Source organism: Drosophila bipectinata, chromosome 4, assembly GCF_030179905.1.
Source record: "Drosophila bipectinata strain 14024-0381.07 chromosome 4, DbipHiC1v2, whole genome shotgun sequence".
Taxonomy (NCBI): domain Eukaryota; kingdom Metazoa; phylum Arthropoda; class Insecta; order Diptera; family Drosophilidae; genus Drosophila; species Drosophila bipectinata.
Window position 1 is genome coordinate 3,898,382 of NC_091740.1, and position 23,115 is coordinate 3,921,496.

At 36.5% G+C, this 23,115-nt stretch overlaps 1 long non-coding RNA gene across 3 annotated transcripts; it reads right to left on the reverse strand.

The window, feature by feature from the left end:
- Window positions 1-5,262: 5,262 nt before the first annotated feature.
- On the reverse strand, window positions 5,263-7,695 carry LOC108121515 (uncharacterized). 3 transcript variants are annotated; one of them, XR_001773147.3, is made up of 6 exons: window positions 7,583-7,695; window positions 6,190-7,531; window positions 6,012-6,122; window positions 5,789-5,957; window positions 5,646-5,694; window positions 5,263-5,535 (listed from the first exon to the last, which is right to left on the reverse strand). It is a non-coding gene; the product is annotated as an uncharacterized lncRNA (long non-coding RNA). The 3 variants fall into 3 exon arrangements; XR_001773139.3 differs by having other exon boundaries at window positions 5,646-5,728; XR_011443532.1 differs by having other exon boundaries at window positions 5,646-5,728; window positions 7,586-7,659.
- Between the last annotated feature and the right edge of the window lie 15,420 nt (window positions 7,696-23,115).

The window sequence follows — 23,115 nt, forward strand, 5'->3', positions numbered from 1 at the left end:
TTTTCCCTGACGACTTACTTTACACAAATTCTATCTCAAACTTCACATATCATGAACTTCTTGTCTTTCTCAAATCCCGTAACCCTGATTCTGCTAAGGGACTCGATAAGATTTCATATAGAATGCTCCTAGCCTTACCTACTGTGCAATTAGAAAACCTTGTTTCCTTGCTTAATTCTACTTTAGACCAAGGTAATATTCCAGATAATTGGCGTAGAATAAAAGTTATTCCTGTGCCAAAGAAAAACCTTGACTCTTCTATAATTACAAACAATAGACCTATTTGCCTTCTAAGTGTAATTTTCAAATGTTTAGAGGGCCTAATTAAATCGAGTATGGAGAATCACATTAATAGACACGAAATCCTCTCTCCAAGGTCCTATGCTTTTAGGAAAAACCATTCAACATCGCAATGTATCAATGATGTGATCAACACTATAGCTAATTTAAAAGCTCGTGGCTTCCATGTTACAGCAGCTGTTCTTGATTTAAACAAAGCGTTTGACGCGGTCAAAATTCCTATCCTAGGTAAAAAATTAGTTAATTTAGGTTTTAACCACTCCCATATTAAATTCATTATCAATTTCCTTAATAAAAGAATTTTAACTTTGGGCAAGGCAGAGGTTACAGTCGACAAAGGGGTTAGTCAGGGAAGCTGTCTTAGCCCAATTTTATTTAATCTTTACACTCTTGAGCTTCATAATCTAAGCAACAATCATGACAGTACTCTTTTCCAGTACGCGGACGATTTTTTTTTAGTCTGCTATGACAAGGTTTTTTCGTTGGCTGAATCTAAATTAGAGCAGAAAGTGAATCTTTTTAGGGAAATGTGCAATTTAATCAATCTTTCATTTAATGAAAATAAATCAGCCACTATACACTTTAATCTTAGGAGAAGACCTCTTAACGTACAGTGTAATAACATCACCTTAAATAATGTAAATAGTGTCAACTATTTGGGTAGAATCATAAGTTCTAACAACTCGTCTGTACCACATGTTAAAAAAATTATTTCAAAATCAAATCAAATAAATATGTTTCTACAAATGCTAAGTGGTTGCCACTTCGGAGTTCATCCAGGTAAATCGCTTCTTTTTTATAAAGCTTTTATAAGATCTAGGTTTGAGTACGCCTGTTCCTCATTCGCTAACTTGTCTAAAGCAGCTCTAAATATTATTAATTCCCACGCTAATTTTCACCTGAGAAAAGCATTAGGCCTTATTAAGTCAACTCCTGTCAAAATTATTTATCATCTCGCTGCTGAACTACCTCCCATTTACAGAATTTAATTCGCTACAACTAAAGAGTTAGCCAAATCCTTCGCGTACAAACTTCCATCTGCTTCACTCTTACCTCTTTCATACTCATACACTAAAACCAGCTATAGTAGAATTTATTCTAAATATATAAACCTTTTTAATCATATTGCTCCCATCAACCCTATTTTTACTTTTCCTCGCAAATTATCCCTAGACACAAATTTTTTTAAAGGTACCTGCGTTAACAAAAAGCAAGCTAATGAAGTCATTGTTTTTACTTTGTTGAACGAAAAATTGAATTCTTTTAATAACTTACACATGGAAATTTTTTACACTGACGGTTCAGTCTCGGAAAATTTTACAGGTTATGCATTTGTTCATTCAAAGTCAAATACTGTTGATAGTTTCTTTACTAACAAAAAGCTGTCGTCTATGACCGCTGAACTTTTAGCCTTGGAAAAAGACATTGATTTTGCAATTTCCAACTGCTTCCCAAAGATAGCCATACTGACGGATAGCCTTGGCGCTATACAAACTCTACAAAATAACGGCTCCAACAATTATATTGCCCAGGAAATATTCTCCAAAATCGAAAGTTGTCCCACGCTCTCAAAGGTTGTAGTTCACCACATACCCAGCCATGCAAATATTTGGGAAAACGAAATTGCTGATAAAGCAGCATAAAACGCTTCTATACACGGCTCCTTCAAATATGTTAGATGGACATTGAGTGATGCGATCAACTATATTTTTCATTATATTCAAGATGATTGGGAAAGAGACTATAACGTTTTCTCTATGGAACGTAATAAAGGCTATTCAAACTTTAGGCCTTTCATCACCAAGAAACCCTGGTTCTATAAAACGGATATTTTCGACCGTTTAGACACAAAACAATTAAATAGAATCCTTAGCGGACATGCGTTCGATAAGTTCACTTTATCCAAAATGAATATTTTTGACAATGCTCTTTGCGACACATGCAATGCAGTGGAAAATGTTTCACATCTTATTTTAAATTGTACAAAATACTCAAGCATTCGCCGCCATTTTCCAACACTTTTAAAATATAATGATATTTATCGCTTCTTTGTAAATGAACCAATCGACAACTACATATCGATAACGTCGTTTTTAAAGCAAGCCAAAATTAATTTATAAAAATTATTGTCTTTAATACAGGGATCGGCACCCCAATACATTGATATGATTTTACCGCATTAGTGTTAGTAACGAATAGCAGAAAGTAGGCTGTGTGCATGACGTTTCACACATGTATACTGTGTGTGTGTGGCAGAGCTCGGGCAGAGAAATTTCCTATGCCCCCGAGATAGGGCCGTGCCGACCTCTGCTTTAATACAAGCGCAATTTTTTAGATCTCCTGAAATAAGATTTCATACATTGGCTGTGGCGTTAACCCGTCTAAACGGGGAGGCCAAATAATCCTTCCACTACAGGAAGTAACTTAATATAAAAAAAAAAAAAAAATAACATGTATTGTCACTGACAATAGAAATGATTTTTTTTTAATTTTCCTCTATATTTTCTATGAATAAGTTTATATATTAAAACTGTCATGTGTTTAATTTTGTTGTAAAAAAAAGTTTGTAACAAAATGCGAAGATTGCAAGCCAAAAATTCACATTTAATTGCTCAGAATTAACAAGAAAAGTGCTACCTAGGTAGGGTGACCAGGCGTCCGTATTAATACGGACATGTCCGTATTTTCAGCTCTGTGTACGTTAGTCCGTATTTTTTTTGTAAAATGTCAGTATTTTTCGCGTTTCTGACGAAAAAACAGGTTGCACCTGCAATTTTTCCGAAATGAGTTTCTAGACTTAAACATTCGAAAGCGCCCGCGCTCGCAGTTGACGTAGAGGACGCGCAATCAATTAAGCACGCGTTATACGGTAAAATTCCCTCGAAATATGGGACGATTGCGTACGGTTATTCGGTTTGCTATGTATGCATTCTGTCGCGTACATACATTGCTTATAGCGTTGTTTTGTGTATTTCTGTAACAGCTGACTTTTTTATTCTCAATCAGTTAATCTTTAACAAAACAACCAACTCGTAAGTATTCTGAATGTTTTATAAACGATAATTACGATTAGATTAGTTGAAAGCTTTATTGTAAAAAAAAAAGTGTACTTGTTGTTGCAGATCCTGGAAGTTCAGGTTTCAAGTAAGCGAATGGTCTGAATGTTTTCAACACGAAATTCGGTAAAGCAAAATCTAAACTGACACCCGACAATCCAATTATTTTAGAGAGTTTTTTCAAAGATGATTTTGCGGAATTGCAATTGCTGTTTATAAGTTCACTTATGAATGTCTTTCACAATAGAATCAAAAGCATCGAACGTGAAGACAATTCTTTTCTAGAAGTTTTGCAAACCATTGACTAAGTATGGGAGACTTTGAGGTAAAGAAACTGAGTGTCAAAACTTTACAGAATCCATGCTTGTAGTGTTATGAAAGATCTTGTTGAAATGGAGCCAGTCATTATATTATATTTAGCCAGTTATTTGGAAGACTTCGAATGGTTAAATTTCAAGCCAGGAAAAGATTTGAGGTATGAATCTGTTGAAAAATCTGTTGCATTTCTCGCATCCAAAAATATTCAAATTGATTATTCAAAATTGTTCAACCAGTTTGTTAATAAAAAAAAATTTTTGAATGAAAAAGAAAAGCGAGAAAAAGAAGCAAGAGATGATTTTTTCAAAAAAAGTAGCGATGAAAAAGTCTGTGATTTTCTTTCTGCTAACAGCTGTCTTAAATCATGTTCTGAAATACTCAAAATTGCTCAATATTTCTTTGCGATTCCCTGTCACAACGCAAATTGCGAACGCGTTTTTTCACTTGTTAATATTCAATGGAGCGACGAACAAAAAAAATTTGGTTTTCAAAAACTTGAAAAGTATAATCTTGGTTCAATTCAATTTCAAAAAATATTCCTTTCAACAGTTTCATACATATTTGAAAAAGAACACTGCTTTGTTGAAACAAATCGGGAGTAATGACAAATACGCATACATTTTGTTTTACTCAAGGTGACAGTGCCATTTTTTAATACATTTCAAAAGTAATACTTTTAAGTTTTAAGGAAACGAGAAAACGGTGGTGTCCGTATTTTCCACTTCAGCTATCTGGTCAACCTAATCAAAGCGGCGGAAGAGAGTGAAAAACCAAAACGAGCAAAACCAAAAAAATGGAAAAAAGTAAAAATACAAACCACTATTTGCAACTGACACCTCACAATCACAAACAATGCAATGAGCAAAATATGCAGATTTCCCATCGCTAAAACTACGAGAATAAGTTTTTCTCAACTCCTCTGTAAATGTACACTTGCGTTTGGTTGAATTCGGCGTGGTTTTCAAGCGTTTGTGATCGGGTGACTCGGACATTATGCCGTGTTAATTGTCACAAGCTTGTTGTCCCTGTCGGGTGTCAGTTTAGATTTTGCTTTACCGAATTTCGTGTTGAAAACATTCAGACCATTCGCTTACTTGAAACCTGAACTTCCAGGATCTGCAACAACAAGTACACTTTTTTTTTTACAATAAAGCTTTCAACTAATCTAATCGTAATTATCGTTTATAAAACATTCAGAATACTTACGAGTTGGTTGTTTTGTTAAAGATTAACTGATTGATAATAAAAAAGTCAGCTGTTACAGAAATACACAAAACAACGCTATAAGCAATGTATGTACGCGACAGTATGCATACATAGCAAACCGAATAACCGTACGCAATCGTCCCATATTTCTAGGGAATTTTACCGTATAACGCGTGCTAAATTGATTGCGCGTCCTCTACGTCAACTGCGAGCGCGGGCGCTTTCGAATGTTTAAGTCTAGAAACTCATTTCGGAAAAATTGCAGGTGCAACCTGTTTTTTCGTCAAAAACGCGAAAAATACTGACATTTTACAAAAAAAATACGGACTAACGGACACAGAGCTGAAAATACGGACATGTCCGTATTAATACGGACGCCTGGTCACCCTATAAATACTACACATTTTATTTTTACATTTTAAATTACATATTACATCTTACATTTACATATTTTTAAATTATTTTTACATTTACATTTATTTCATTTTAAAGCTCTCTTCAGTTCTTCCTTTCACATAAGACTTTATTTATGGTATATAATAAAGTTGACCCTCGAATCGTGAATTGTATACTTGACTTTTAAATTTCCAGAAGCACCACGTTTTCCCCTTTTGGTGGGGACTAAAATAGCGTGAATCATCTGCGTCCTTTTTATCTGTGGAAAAATCACGTCAATTAATATTGCGATATAAATATAGCAATTTACAATTTAATTGTGAATGTTTTAAAAAATGTTTTAAGGTAGTATAATTATTGCCTTTTTACCTTCGCTTTGTTGAGGGAATGTTTTTAGTAAGATAAAACACTGGACTTCCTTTTAAAGAAATGAGAGAAAAAATTGACACAATCTAAGAATTTATTCAATAAATGCATTCAATAAAACAAAATGAATATATAAAAAACATTACCAATTTGTGTTCAAAATTCTGCTTAAGAATGGGCCATTCCTCGATAAGCTAAGTGTAGCGTCCGAGAAAAATAAACTTTTGCGCCACTCAAAACTAAGATCCAATTTTTCGTTGACCTCTTCACAAGGCTGGGCTTCATCTTGTCACTATTGAACATCAGCCATATTACCTGAAAATGTATTTGGGAAATTATTTTTAACCTTTGAAGTGGGGCGTATTTTACCAGTTGATAACTTTTTCTCCTTAGCCTTCAAATGATAAATTTTGCCATATGCAGCAGACCTTCTGGCTTTTTTCCGATGTTAAGATCTATCATGTCTTTCCACAATTAGCTCTAGATTAATTTAATTAGTAATTAAATTAAATTACTTATGAAATTAGTAACGTTTTTAGTAACTTACCAGCGAAAAAAAAGAAAAGGCTTCTCAGTTTATCTTTTTTCAGCAAGGAATCAATTAGCACTTTTTAAATAAACTTTTTAATAAATTTGTAATGTCAACATCTTAGAGATAGTTTAAATATCGTTACATTATTTCTTAACATGATTTTTTTTATTTAACATGTTAAAACTTTATACATAAAATATAATATAGATCAGTCTGCATTTATCTGCCCGTGTTCTGCCACACACACAGTATAAATGTGTGAAACGTCATGACGCGTCATGCTCAGAGCCTACTTTCTGCTTTCTGCTATACTAGTACTAATGCGTTAAAATCATATCAATGTATTGGGTGCCGACCACGGACAGAGATAAAATATAAAAAAAATTCTATATTAAACAAAATATTTCTATTTTCTAGGGTTACTTAAATTAAAGGGTAACACTGTGCATTTTTAGAAAGGAATTTCTATATTGTAGAAACAGTTTTCTATTTTGTAGGGTTAGTATCTTTTTAGGAAAAGGATTTCTATATTGTAGAAACAGTTTTCTATTTTTTAGGGTTAGTAAATTTTATGGTGAGCCTTTCTATTATTAAGAAAATATTTCCTGAAAATAAGTCATAATTTGCCTTAATTATAAAAAAGTTTTCTTGATTTTAGGACGATTTCAGTTTATGGCGACTATTTCTATATTTGAGAAAAACTTATTTGATTTAAGAAATTTTTCTTGTTTTCAGAAAATTTTTTCTAGAAACTAGAAATTTTTTCTTGTATTTAGAAAAAATTAAGTTTTATGGCGAATTTCTAAATTTAAGGGTAAATTTTATTTTGAGTGTAGGGGAAGTGGCGACGGCGGACGTCATTGGAAGGAGGTTGCTGGAGGACGCCCAGTTCTGGGCAGACTTGAGCAGCTTCGCCGCCTACATGATGAAGGAGCTGAGAAGGCTAGAGCGACTCCGAGCGGAGGCTAGGCTAGCCTAGGCCAACTGTAGTGGGGCGCATAAGCACGCCAATTTCCTGGCCCTGCGAAGCAAAGCCTAGTGGCATTACCGCAGGGGACAGGCACCTAGTAGACACTTTTTCACTTTCCTTTTTGTTAGAGCTTAGTTTTAAGTCTTTCTTTGTTAATAAACGATAAAAAAAAAAAAAATATATGCATATATATAAGTATATATATAGAAATAATATTATATATAATTTTTATATAAATGAAAGGGATGACATCATGACACTTATAAATGATTATGGGTATTGTTGTTTTGTTTCATGTGGAGTTGCCTTAAACGGCTCCCCACACGCGTAGGTCCGAAGAAAGGGGTACTTCAAAGGCCTTGGCTGTGGCTAAAGGAACGTTTTATTCTGTAAAATTCATAAATTAGTTTACAATTCAAATATATATCTTCTTCTTACCACAGTGTGCCCTCCTACAATCAACAAAACAATGAAAGGCACTTTTCGGCGGCATTCACACTACCGCTATTAGTAGGCCCGTAATTCCTATAACTTAAAATACTACATTTCCTAATAATACTGACTTAACTATGGATAACAATGTTTTGACCGTCGACAGGTATATAAGAACTTTATAGCTAGGAATATGTAAATTTTATTAGGAATGAAAGAAATGACTGTATGGTTATTTAATTTTAAAATATATAGGTAAATTATATACAATAGCACAGATTCACTCCTAAAAATATATAAAAGAAGTTCTAGGTTTGCTTTCTATCAGTTTATTTTTAAATTTTCGAAATGAAAACGTTCGTTTGTAATCTCTGTATAGAAAGTCCTTCCTTTAAATATCGCCACATTCTAAAAAAAACACAACTTCAGAAATACAAAAGCCCAAAAGCCCGATCCTTATACTATAATTGCTACTTCTGTCCTGAAGTGAAAAAGTACTGGGTCCGAAGTGAATTATGGATCATCCAACGATATTAATGGAAATAATTAACTTAACACGAACTTTAAAATATTTCCTTTAAATTTAAAATATTGGTTTTCATTTAATTTCAATCAACTATTTTAAATATAAATTTATTTTAATTATAAAGTTGATTTGAATAAAAATAAAAAGTCCAAAAGTAATTTATTTGAATAATTATTTATTTTTCATGAATTACAAATATGTATAATAAAACCTCATTTACAAATTTTCGATTAGCTGTTTTGATTTGGCCAAAAAAAATTCCAGAAAATCAGTTTTTTTTTGGCCTGTTACTCAGATGTCCCCCCTTAAGTTTGATTTTTTTATTTCTCTTGGGGCTCAAAGAGCGGAGCCAGAGGCATAGGCAATGGCAAAGGCTAAGGCGAAGATCGGTGAGATTGAATTTGAAAAATTGTTTATAAATGCCATAAGAGGCCTGGTTTCATGGGTTGGATAACTTATAAAATGGATTGTCCCAATTCATTATTAATCGGTCTCTTAGTTTTGAAATTTTCTGTGTATTTTTTTCTGTGAAAATTTCTTGATGATTTGTGTTTTTTTATATAATAATTTTATGTTTTGAATTTTCATTTTTTTAATTTTCATGGTTAGTTTTTTCTTCTAGTTCTGGCCGTTGTTTTTTGTTACAAAAATAAAGTTTTTATATTTTATAAAAAGTAAAAAAATTAAATGTACGATGATTACAATTAATAATATATAAGAAATACGAAGTTTTGTATTTTTAATTAGGAAATATGGATTGAGAATATTTATATTATCAAGAGTAAGTTCTGAATTATTAGAAATAATATATGCGCCAAGATCATAATTAATAAATTTATGCTGTGCTATGTAGTTTAATATTTTCCTTTCGGTGTTTACATAAGTAATATTTTTTATGGTTACTGAGTCATTGAACAAAATTAAATATGAACCTTGTTGTTTTGTTATGTCTACTATGTTTGTTCAAAAACGTTCGCGAACGTCGGCGAGTGCAGACGTGCTTTCTTTTTGTCTTCTTATTCGAATGCGAAAAGTTCGAATGCTCTCGTAAACTCGATACTGAATCTAATAGGACCAGACAATTTCCACATAATTCCATTAACAAAGGGAAATATTCATGAAACTAAAGTTCAGACTAATACGGAAGTAAACTACAGAATTTTGTCGAAGTATTTAAACGACAATAATAAAAACTTCTCCACGTACCAATTAAAAAGCAGTAAGGGCCAGCAAGTAGTACTAGAAGGTATCGAGCCGGAAGTAACACCAGATGAAGTTACAAGAGCACTGATGGAGAAAGGATTTAATGTAAAAAATGTTATTAACATTTTGAATAGAGAAAGAAAGCCTCAACCTCTTTTCAAGGTAAAACTCGAACCCGAAACCAAATCCAAGCCTCTAAAAAAAAATGAAGTGCATCCAATCTTTACTCTCCAGTTCCTACTACACCGCAGAATTACGGTAGAGGAGCCGCATAAAAGAAATGGACCGGTGCAGTGTAATAATTGTCAGGAATATGGCCACACAAGGTCTTATTGCACGCTTCGTCCAGTATGCGTTGCTTGTGGAGACCTTTATGAATCTCACAAATGCCCAAAAAATAAAGAGGATCCCAGCAGCAAAAATTGCGGAAACTGTGGAGGCAACCATACGGCTAACTACAGGGGCTGTCCAGTCTACAAGGAACTGAAAAGTCGTACACACCAAAGAGTGACCACTGCTCACTCACATACACCACCTATGAAATTTACACGTAATGTCTTCCCCTTCAGCTGTTAAATCTTTAGCCAATAATGAGGTCACCGACAAATCCGCAAGCTATGCAACTGCAGTAAAATTGGGTCTTAAAAGTACCGCTCCCACCAATCCATCATCATCAGATCATCAGTTTCCCCTCATCAACCAGAAGAACCGTCTACGAACAAACTTGAAACATTGACATGTAATCTTCAACAAAGTATGATGGAATTCATGTCATTCATGCAGACAACTATGCAAGATCTTATGCGAAACCAGAACGTTTTGATTGAGCTGCTTGTTGCTCAAAAACAGACTAAATAATCAATGGCTCCTGTCGGGTCAAGCAGCAGCACGGCGTTTAATGTTTATGTTTAAATAATGTTTATGTAATGTTTAGTGTATTTATTTGTGTAATGTTTATTTATTAGGCTTAAGTTTGTACAAAGGCTTTGTTGATCGCAAGCCGACTCTTTCTCGGCCGCTCGACTCAACAAGCTTTCTATAGAGAGTTTTAGCTCGTAGTGTCTAGGTCGGGCCGCCCTCTCCATTATTCGAGAGCTTTAGCTTCGCAGTGACCAGTCGGGCCGCCCTCTCTGTACTTTACTTGAGTCCCTGCAGGCACCATAGCTGGTCTATCTGCGGATCATCCGGCTTGATCTGCATGCAGGAATAAACATTTTTTATAACGTTCAAAAGTAACAAATTCGTCTTTTTATTTACGGCATTGAAAACGCTCAATGACCAAACAGCTCCACTCCGTATAGCACTGTGGAAGGCCAACGGCGTCTCTCAGCGCAAACTCGAGTTAACTCAGTTCCTTATTAATTACCATATCGATGTAATGCTACTCGCAGAAACTCATCTCACAAATAAATATAATTTTCAAATTCGAGGCTTTCTATTCTACAACACGAATCACCCAGACGGGAAAGCTCATGGAGGCATTGGGATTCTGGTTAGAAATCGCATCAAGATGCTTCCACAATAACTTCGCCACTAACTTCATGCAAGCTACATCAATAGATGTGCAAATGGATTCCCGATCTTTAAATCTTGCCGCCGTATACTGCCCTCCTCGGTTTACATTATCAGAATCCCAATTCATGGAATATTTCAACTCTCTGAGCGAACAATTTATAGCAGCAGGAGACTTCAATGCCAAGCATACGCACTGGGGATCTCCACTTGTGACTCCTAAGGGAAGGCAGTTCTACAATGCAATAATAAAAGCAAGCAACAAGCTAGACTGTGTGTCACCTACACCTACATATTGGCCAACAGATCCTAGAAAACTGCCAGACTTGATAGATTTTGCAGTCACAAAAAACATTCCTCGCAACCTGACAAGCGCCAACTCCTTACCAGATCTATCGTCTGATCACTCGCCTGTACTTCTTCATCTAAATCTACATCCAGTTGCGGTAGATAAACCATTCAGACTAACAACGAATAAAACCAATTGGCTTAGGTACAAAAAATATATAAGTTCGCACATTGAGTTGAATCCACGTTTGAATGACGAAGCTGATATCAACTTATCCACAAACACTCTTGAATCCGTCTTGGTCGCAGCAGCTCGCGTATCAACTCCACAAACGCAAAAAACATCGTACAATAATAGATACACGAACGTTGAAATAGAGCAGCTCGTTCTAGCAAAGCGACGCTCACGGCGAGAATGGCAATCCAACAGATCACCATCCGCAAAACAAAGGTTAAAAGACGCTACAGAGAGGCTCTCAGCTGAACTTCGTCATGAAGAAGAAAGGTCCCAAAAACATTACATAGAACAGATATCCCCAATGAGCTCCAAGCTTCTTGGCACACATTACCCTATATCTCAGAACACACAACAAAATCCCGATTCATCAATTCGGTTTTCGAGAAAAACACGGAACCATTGAGCAAGTCAACCGTATAACCTCAGAAATCCGAAATACATTCGAACAAAGGGAGTACTGCACTGCGATATTTCTGGACGTATCACAAGTTTTCGACAGAGTATGGTTAGAAGGTCTAATGCACAAAATTATAAATTATAATGCTCCCAACCAACACTCACAAACTTCTGAAGTCATACCAATACAACAGGAAATTCTCAGTAAGATGTAATTCAGCCACGTCCGATGACTTCATCATTAGAACCGGAGTTCCTCAAGGCAGCGTGCTTGGACCAACACTCTACACTGCGGACATCCCAACGAGCAGGAATCTAACCACATCCACTTTTGCAGATGACACAGCGATCCTAAGCCGCTCGAGATGCCCCAAGCAAGCAACGGCGCAACTTGCTATACACCTGGTGGCAGTGGAGAAATGGCTATCCGACTGGCGAATCAAAGTTAACGAAAAAAAATTCAAACACATAACGTTCACTCTTAACATGCAAGACTGCCCTCCACTTATTCTTAACAACACAGTGGTTCCGATAGCAAATGTAGTAACATATCTTGGCGTACACCTCGGTAGACGGCTTACCTGGCGCAGCCACATTGAAGCCAAAAGAACGCATTTAAAGCTCAAAGCCAACAGCCTCCACTGGCTTATAAATAGCCGCTCGCCCCTTAGCTTGGACTACAAGGTACTCCTATATAACACCTTCTTGAAACCAAATCTGGATGTACGGCTTCCAGTTGTGGGGGAACTCCAGTAACAGCAGTGTGGATATAATGCAACGAACTCAATCAAAAATTCTCAGAACCATCACCGGGGCACCGTGGTACGTTCGTAATGAAAACATTCACAGGGACCTTCACATACCACTCGTCAGAGCACAAATCAGAGCAAGAGATAGCACAAATCAAAACAAAGTACTACAACAGGCTATCAGTACATCCAAATCATCCAAATCAGTTCTCGTCTTCGCCGCAACGACCTCCCAATCTAGCGCTAATTATTAGGACCACGTAGTCTCTATTCAGTTCAAAACAAACTGTTAGATATTGTATTATTTTAAGATTTGCAACCTTATTGTTAGACTCATTAAGATGGATCACTCTTTAAAAAGAGTGTTTTGTTTTAAATAAAAACAAACTAAGCTAAAAAAAAAAAAAAATGTTTGTTTCTGTAACTAAAATTGCACCATCTTGGAATTACTCTTCTTTTAGAACAGTTGGCTTTTTCGCCATTTAAAAGTTTTATAAAGCAACTTGATTCAAGACTCAATTTACAGTAGTTGTTAAAAATTTCTTCTTTAAAATTGGTTGTTTATCAATAATTTTCGATCGGAGCAATAGTCTTCACTCAATCGTGAGCCCTTGCAGATCGAGCTGCAGTCACGGCCATCTATCAAGTCCCCGTCATTATAATAGCCCCCTGTACTAATTGTTACTTCTATTCTCATTACTGAATTATATTGAATAAATTTAATATATGCTTGCGCATACATAAAACATAGATTAATAATAGATCGTTATTAAATAAAGTTTTAGTATATGTAAGTATATGTACAGTATATGTAAAGCTAGTTGTAATTTATTAAGCTAGGAGGAGTTAGTAAGAAAAATTAAAAATTCCATACTTTAAATTTGAAGTGTGTGTTTTTAAATAAGACTCTTTGTGTCCTTCCATCTTAGTAGCTGGAGATCCACGTTAAGAGGTCTGTAGAAAATCGCAGCATGTTCAGTTTACTCAGCAAAAGTGAGTTATTGACTGAATCAAATGCTTTGCTAAATTCTGTGTAAATTTCATCGGTTTGAAATCCCTTAAGAAAGCCATCTATGACAAAGATGGCATCTATGATAATATCATCTATAACTAATTTTTTAAATAACTTTGGAATTGCCTACAATTTAGAGATGCCTCTGTAGTTGGCAGCATCGGACTTTTTCCTTTTTTTATGTAGGGGAATTATGAATGATTCCTTCCACTTAAGGGAAAAATCGAGGTTTCCAATGATAAGTTGAAAAGTCTTAGAAGAGGTTTGCACAGACCCCTGGCACAGTATTTTAGCACACAGCCTGGTACTCCATCGGGGCCTGGCGATATTCTGGCTATTCTAGCTAATAAGTTGTTCTCGGAGAAAAACTGACAGAAAATAATATTTGCTGATTTAAAGTAAATCAATACTACTGCAGGTTTTTTTATATTTCAGTAAGAGCCTATTTTTAGTATTTTTTAGGTTAGTGAGGCACATTGTAAACCAAGGAAGGAGGATTTGTTGAAGCGAACGGATATTTCCATGGCACACAGGAGTCAAAAAATGTATTTAAAGTACAGTCAAATTTGTATCATTAGGTGACATTATCATAAAATCGCTGCTTGCCTGAATATCGGATCAATCATATGTATCGATAAGGCTCTTAAGTTTGTGAAAATCAGCTTTATGGAAGCAGTGAATCTTACTTACCACGCATGGAGACATATGAACGATACCAGGAATGGTTTCGATTGAGACCTCCAGCGTGGAGTTATATGGATCCTTTGGGGTTGAAAGGGGAATGCTCTGGAGAGAGCGGTAACATCTGGATCAGATACAAAGCATAAGTCTAAAAGCCGTCCTAACGAATTTCTAACATAGTTAATTTGACCTAGGGACATGTCAAACCTGCCCGCGGTGAAGTCATGCTACGTAATAAGTGATAAAGATGGTCGGATTTTGGGATATTAAAGTCACCCATAGCTACGAGCTGGTCACGATCAGTCATAAGAATAAAAACGGACTGAATGGCGGACAAATGTTGCCAATATGTGGGCGGTTTCGACGAAGGCGGTATATATGAACATGTAATGTATAAAGATGTAATGTATAAAGAAAAAGAAAATGATTTTAAGGCAAATAAGTTCTATGTCTTCAAACTCTTGTGATTTCACCTTTTCAGAAGCAAGAGTGGAGTCTACCGAAATGAGGACTCCTCCCCCCCTTCGCTGAGGTCGATCCCGTCTAAATATGGTGTACTTACTTGGAAAAGCTTCGGAGCTATAGATCTCCGGCTTTAACCAAGTTTCTGTAAAGGCTATAATATGGAATGCAAAGAAAGAACTATCAGAATATAGTTTGGGGAGTTTGCTACAGTGCCCCCTAGTATTCTGATATGTAAGTGTTAGTGACGATACTCGTTTTTTGGGTTAGTGGACAAAGAAGAGGTGGAAGGTTGGTCAGTGGTTCCGATATTGGGAAGTCTCACTTCCACTGGTTTTTTAACTTTTTTCTTTACGGAACTAGGCTGATGTTCTTGGACGAAAAGATTCTCTGGCCAAAAACTGGAAGAACAAATCGTCTTGAACATCAGCGTGGGCACACGAATCTTGAAAGAAGACGTGCGCCATGTATAATTATATTTAAATTTAGTTATGTCCTCCACCTTTATATCAGCTTTTGTTTTGGCTTTGATATAAGTCGAGATATCAATCTCTGAAGTATCAGGGGCAAGCCGAGAAACAAATATATGTTTCGATGGAGAAATCACCTGTAAGTGTTTTGGTGTCGCAGGTACTAGAACTGCAGTCGGTGCCGGTGGTCCAGACTGTGAAATACCCTTTTGGGTGACTCTAACGGGGGTTTCGTTCACTAGGACCTGTGGCATCACTTGAAGAGATGCCATGGCGGACATATCGGACAATTGCTCATTTTCCCTGAGAAATTCGGACGAATTGTTCTCAGTTCTAGCCCTTGGGGTGGCCAGATATATGAGCGGCTGCATTATTGTCGACTGAGCAGGCTGAGGCGGATCAGAAACAGCGGAGGGGACTCATTTAGCAGATGAAGGCCACTAAATTGAGTGTCAAGCGCACAGAGCTGTTCATTGATTTTACGAAAACTAGTGATCAGCTCTTTAAATCCATTTTTTGTCTGTCTCATGAACGACCTCATTTCGCCTTGCACAGCACGACAATTTTCGCAACAATAATGTATCCCAGACCTACGGGAAATGGCATCCGAAACTGATGCAGTGAAACCGGCACACTTGGCGTGCACGACGTTTTCACATAACCAGCAATGGATACTAGGCTGGGATGTGGAAATTGTCTTGTTGCAAGACTTAATGGCACAGACCAGTTTAAATAACATTTTATTTATTATTTTTTTTTTTTTTTTTATTTAATAAGACAAAAATTAATATTTAAAAAGTTAAAAAACACAATACCTTGAACCACTGTGCCAAACAAGAAGCCGAAGCGGGAGCTTTGAAAGAGTGCAAAAGAGAAATGCAGAAATATAGATAAGCCGGGGAAGAAGCAGAGCTGAGCTATGCTTGGAATAGAATTTAGACAAATTATTAATTCGACTCCAAATATACCACAGCACTCGCGAAGCGATACGGTTTAGGCTTTAAAATTGTTAAGATTCACAAGATTTAATTCACAAGTATGTAAACACCGGTTTACCAATATTTATAATAAAACGCAGTGCGCACAAAAAAACACGACCGTTCACTTAAGAGAAAGAGAGGGAAGAGCCAAAAATCGTATTGTTCCAGTCAAGTATTAAAATACCAACGATTAAAGTCAGCTGTTGGGAAATGACGCTTCGTGTTTGCATTTGGCTATATGTTGTAGTTTTTTTTTCAAATAAATATTTCTTGGATGTCGAAGCAAAAATCAATAAAATTTAAAATTGATAGTCATGCTCCAGGCTTATACTATTTGTAATTCTAGAAGGTGGTGCCCGTACAAAGCTTTCGTAATAAAAGATCGACTTTGGGAAGAGTTTTAAAAAAATGATTAGATTTGTCTCACAGCCTACTTTCTGCTATCAAAATCATATCAATGTATTGGGGTACCGACCACTGGTCTATATTCATCTTATAGAACAGAGGTCGGCACGGCCCTATTTCGGGGGCATAGGAAATTTCTCTTCCCGAGCTCTGGCATAAATTCTTAATTCAGAACATCTAGGCTCAATTGCGCCTTTTTGCGAAATTCGAATTTTTAGGAAGGAAGGTTACAATCAGAAATGCGGTACTGCTGGAAGTGTGGGGCCAAAAAAAAAATTTTGGGTGGGGGTGGGACACGCCCACTTTGCTTCAAAATCTTGTATAGCCCTAAAAAAAACATCATTCGAATATCTTGCCTCGTTGGCACTTTATTAATTAATGCCAAAAAAACAGCGAATTTCAGAATTTTTAATATATTCATTTCTTTGTTATTAACTTGTTGTTAAGAAACCAAATTAAAAAATGTTCGTTTGATTTTAAGTTATGAATTAATGCCACAAAAACAGGGCCATGATACAATTATACAAGGTAGTTTCGTCGGCGGCAGAATTGTTCGGGCTCACTTCCCTATCGACCAGTACGCTCGGGTTGTCGTAAGTGAGAGGTTGTGTGCGGACGAATATTTCTCGAAACTTTAAGCCTTGTCATATTGCACAAAATGCAAAATGTCGTATTGCAAACTTTTTTAGAACTAAGAAACTAAATAAAAAACTAATTGTTCAAAAGCAAAACCAAAGATTAGTATCTAACTCTAAGCTACTCAAAATAAAATTTAAAAAATAAATTTCAAATGTTTATAGCATAAGCATAAGCATAGCATAAAGGTTAAGCAACACACTTTGTTTCTGTTTCTTTTGCACTTTCAGGAAAACACTCTTTCACTCGCACCCATTGTAGTGTCAATAGGGGAGTGACGCAGCCAGTGAGGCCAAAGTTTGTTGGAAAAAAAAAGCTGTTTTTGTCGAAAAAAATGTTGCAAAAAAGCTGAAAAATTAGGAAAAAAAAACGTATAAAAAAGCTGGTTTTTCAATTCATTATATTCCTTATATTTTAATCAGGTTAAGCACACGAAATCAGTTATATTAAAACATTTCAAACATGTAGAATTTGAACAGCAGCTGCTCTGATCTTTACAATATTTTCAAAATTTCGTCAATACAGTCCTCATTCTCCTCATTTTTATTCTCATACGTTAATGCTGTTCCTATCATTTTTAGGAATTTATTAAGCAGCTTATACGTTGTAACGCCCTGGTTCTGATCGGGAGCACGCACTGTCTGTTGCCGGCCTAGCTCAGGGCCAGAGGGAGGGTTCTTGTGCTTCCCCAAATCAGGGTTACCAAATAAAAGAAATCGACAGTGCTTAAGGGAAGGGAGTGGCCAAAGTGGTGGGGGAGAGAGAGAGAATGAGGATCTTAGCTTGGAGAACTCAGGTGTTATAGATCTCCTCTTTACCCGCCCTACCTTGTTGCACCATTATCATTGGGCAACCCATTTTACGTTAGCTTGTCTCTGGAAACCCCACGGAAATATTTAGACGCGATTCATTATAATTTCATTACTTCATTATATTCAATAGATTTTTCAGTGTTTGGTTCATTATTCCTACTAAAACAAATTCTAATCCTAATCCAACATCATTATTCAAAGGGTTTAACCTAACCTTAACATAAAATGATTTAGTATGATTTAAATTTTATGATTTACTTAATTTATATTGATTGGAATTTAGAAAATTAAGGAAATTACTCTATGTTGCTCTACTTCATGATTTTACTTCATCCAAAATATTCATATACATATTTAGATCTCGTTTATATGTTATTCTGACACATATTTGTAGGTTGTTGCGGCCATGCCGTACTTACAGCTCGTCCCTCGAGGTCAGCAGGCCTGTCGACTTCCGATGCAGCTATGTATTTATATGTATTTTCTAAAGTTTACTTCATAATAGTGTAGATATTTATATATATATATAGATATTAAAGGATGTAGTAGGTAATTAATTTAACAAAAGCAAAAACTTTCAAAACTTATTAATTCTAGAAAATAACAATTATTAACAATTATGATTCAAAATTCTTTAAAGTTTTACATTCCCTACAGTGGCAGATCAGCTATGCATCTAAAACTGTGGGGGTTATATGGTATTTGTTTTTCTGTTAATTCTCTTGGGGAAATAACGGATGCAGCATGGTAGAAAACAGAACACAAATCCGCGAGAGCTACTTTTATAGTAGGTGAGAGGAGAGGGGGGAGTTGATTCCACGCCTCATGGAAACCTCGTGGTCCTTATGTAATGTTAGGGAACAGCGGGGGGGGGGTTTCATGACGATCCGTTACTGTTCCTCCAAAAAGCTCCTCAATAGCTCTAAATCCTCCTCTCGGATTCCTGCGTTTCAGGCTTATATATATTTTATATATGTGCTCGGCCGAAATACCAGGCCACCATGGCTCTGCGAAATTTATGGCCATTAGAACTTCCCCAAGCATTGCAGTTTCTTTTTCTCACCTGATATTGGCCGACCCACAGGGAAAATTAAACAGCAACTCTCAATTGCACTTGAAACTCGCACTTGTTTGGTTGCAACTAGTTTCATAAATTCACTTTAATTCAAATATAATGATTGCGGAACACGTGTAATTAGATATTTCCACGTGTTTTATTCTTAAAAAGGTGAAATCTTAGGTCAATCCGCTTGAGTCAAAGAACGATTTGAAAGTGAAACTGGGCTTATCTTTGCAACGAAAACGAACCTACTTGCACATGCCAGGGAGCTTTAACGGTTCTAAAAAAAAGGCATAGGAAACGACGGTCGACCGACTCCGTTCTGGTTGAAGCTGCACACAGAGAACTCCGACTCGCTTTCATTGGCGCCGTCCAAGCTCTCGTCATCGCTGGGGGTGAGTAGCATATCATCTTCATTGTCCGACTTCTCCTCGTCCGAAGGGGACGGCAAGTGTGCACTTTTGGAGACTACTGCAATCTGCACAATGGGACACATCTGAAATTGTTTGTCTTAAAATTTGCTCGTGAAAATCACCCTCACACCCACAGGTTGGAATGAAAAATTTATTTTTCGGCTTAAAGCTGAAAAAAGGGTGATCTTTACCAGATGTCTTTAGCATGAAAGGTCCCTAATTCTTTTCCTGATAAGTCTTCTAGTAAATACAGCGATTGTCCGCACTTTTTCTTTACTCGGACTTTTACTCCAATAGGCGCTAGCTTAGCGTTGAAATTCCCTGCGGCATTGCTTAGCTTAAAGTTTCTCTTCGTTACTATCTGGCCAATATTAAATGTCCGGTGATGGCTTCGCAAATCATACGTACGTTTGTTGGTCTGATAGGCTTTCTGCATATGTTTTTGAATGTCCCCTCGAATATTGGAAAAGTTGTCTAATCGATTAAGGGTAGTGGATCCCTCATTAATTAATCCCAATTTTTCTAAAAGTTGGTAATCGTTACCATGAGTAATCATGTTTTGTCCAAAAACGGCTAAATATGGGGGCATTCCAATCGACTGATGTAGATTATTTCGCAAGGCGCTATTAATGCTACTCAAGTACTTGTCCCATTCCCTCTGATCTGACCGAATGTAAGATCTTAACGCCGCGTTAATAGATCTATTAACTCGTTCTGCAGCGTTGGACTGAGGAGCATATGCTGCTGTGCACCGGTGTTGGACTCCGTACCGATTCAAAAACGCAGAGAAGTCATTTCCCTGAAAAATATGCAGATTTCCCATCGCTAAAACTACGAGAATAAGTTTTTCTCAACTCCTCTGTAAATGTACACTTGCGTTTGGTTGAATTCGGCGTGGTTTTCAAGCGTATGTGATCGGATGACTCGGACATTATGCCGTGTTAATTGTCACAAGCTTGTTTTCCCTGTCGGGTGTCAGTTTAGATTTTGCTTTACCGAATTTCGTGTTGAAAACATTCAGACCATTCGATTACATGAAACCTGAACTTCCAGGATCTGCAACAACAAGTACACTTTTTTTTTTACAATAAAGCTTTCAACTAATTATCGTTTATAAAACATTCAGAATACTTACGAGTTGGTTGTTTTGTTAAAGATAACTGATTGAGAATAAAAAAGTCAGCTGTTACAGAAATACACAAAACAACGCTATAAGCAATGTATGTACGCGACAGTATGCATACATAGCAAACCGAAAAACCGTACGCAATCGTCCCATATTTCTAGGGAATTTTACCGTATAACGCGTGCTAAATTGATTGCGCGTCCTCTACGTCAACTGCGAGCGCGGGCGCTTTCGAATGTTTAAGTCTAGAAACTCATTTCGGAAAAATTGCAGGTGCAACCTGTTTTTTCGTCAAAAACGCGAAAAATACTGACATTTTACAAAAAAAATACGGACTAACGGACACAGAGCTGAAAATACGGACATGTCCGTATTAATACGGACGCCTGGTCACCCTAGCTTTGAGAAGTATTTTTGCGTTTTGGCATGAGCTGTCGAAGTTTTACATTCCCTGAGCCTGGTAGCACACATTCCTGCAAATTGTTTGCATTAAAAATTTTGCAGAAATTATAAAATTTTTTCAAAATAAAGATTGCGTTGCACTTATACAATCAGAATATTTTTAATGAATCTATAAAATGGAATATATATGTATGCATGAATTACTAATTTCTTATAAAATTCAAAAAATAACATGTATTGTCACTGACAGTAAAAATGATTTTTTTTTAATTTTTCTCTATGTTTTCTATGAATAAGTTTATATATTAAAACTGTCATGTGTTTAATTTTGTTGTAAAAAAAAGTTTGTAACAAAATGCGAAGATTGCAAGCCAAAAATTCACATTTAATTGCTCAGAGTTAACAAGAAAAGTGCTACCTAGGTTACCTTAGCTATTCATCGTTGTAAAATTACATCATGAAATATCGCCTGATTGCTCTTGTGAAATTGGAAACACCTCGCTGGAAAAACACCTCGCCACGCCAAAACATTCAAAACAAGAAAGCTGTTTACGTGAGGGGCCGGTGTGCCGCAGCTTTAAGAGCGCACCCGCGCTGAAGAGCGCACCAGCACTGAAGAGCGCACCCGCGCTGAAGAGCGCATCCGCGCTCGCCCCTCGTTGCGCTCTCGCTCCTTCGCCGGCCGTCGTCGATCGTAGTTTTTCTATTACTTTTTGCACTAGTTTTTAAGCAATTAATCTCATGTAAGCAGCCGAATAAAGCTGACCGCGTTATACCATCCGAAAGACGCCCCCGACTTATCATTTCATCCCTAATCCTGGAATCTTTTGCGGAACCAACGCCCCCCTACAAACATTGGTCCTTCGAGCCGGATATTTACTGGATTTTCTTCTGCCAGCAGTTCTCGGCATTGTTCCGCCAAAAGATAAGTACATTTTTCCGTCCCCATCTCTCTGCCGGTCTTCAGCAGTGATCCGAACATTAAATTTCGTTCACACTGCTGCAAGATTGTTTTTCCCTCCGTGTCAACTCCAAGTCCGAGTTTTCCGACACAACGGCAGGTTGAGATTTTCTAATAATCTATAATAATCTTAAAATTCGGCAAATTTTTCTATCCGTCTCCGTTTTGTGTGCTGCCCATATTCCTCGCCGTGTTCGGCATCTCCGTTATTCATTCGCTTGCCAACGGTCGAGGCATATGTGCATCCGCATGCATACATACGCACATACATATTTTTTTTGGTGCAATTAATCCGCGAAAAAAATCGCAAGTGAACAGTGAAATTGTGTGGTGACAAAAAGAAGGCATAATTAATATTGGCCACCGGTGTGAATTAGTTCCGGAATTTCCAAATTCACCGAACAGTCCGCCGCTGTCGTAATATTTGTTTTTATCTTCCTCAATCAGTGTCATTTTTTACACCACATAACTTTTCTGTTCCCCCAATTATACAGTCCACTTATCAAAGCTCCACTGTGCCAACATATGCCCACATGCCCTTGCATATATCCGTACCTGCATGCATGTCCATATATTTTCTGCCTTCAATTCCAGGAAATATATAACCGATAAAATTTAACATATACAGTCCACTTATCGAAGCTCTACTGTACCATCATATGCCCCACATGCCCTTGCCCTACTTGCATGCATGTCCATATAATTTCCAAATATTTTCTGCCTCCAATTTCAGGAAATATATAGCCGATAAAATTTAAAAAATATTTTACATTTTCTAAAACCAACAATTATAAACCGCCATTTCACTACAAATCCGTGATTGTGTCGCTTAAATTCTCGACCTAGCCGTGTTGTGTTTTTCGGTTCTGTTTATTTTTCTTTGAGGTACGTACAGGGTGCCGACGGCATAACCGGCTGCATAACAAAATAGATTAAAAAATCAATTAATTATAAATTTATTTATTTATAATTATAACTACGAAAATTTATTTAATTCTTATTTTCCGTTCGAGCAAAGGGCCAGGTTTTTTAATTCACCTTTCCGGCCACTCAATAATTAAAGTCGAAGATTTAATTATCGGAAAATTATAATTAATTAATTTAATTATCCACCTTCTGTCCGAATAGAGCCGCGGTTTTTTAATTCCATCTTCTGGCTCCATCATATTTAAATCCGACAGTTAGCCAAAAATTAATTATTTATATT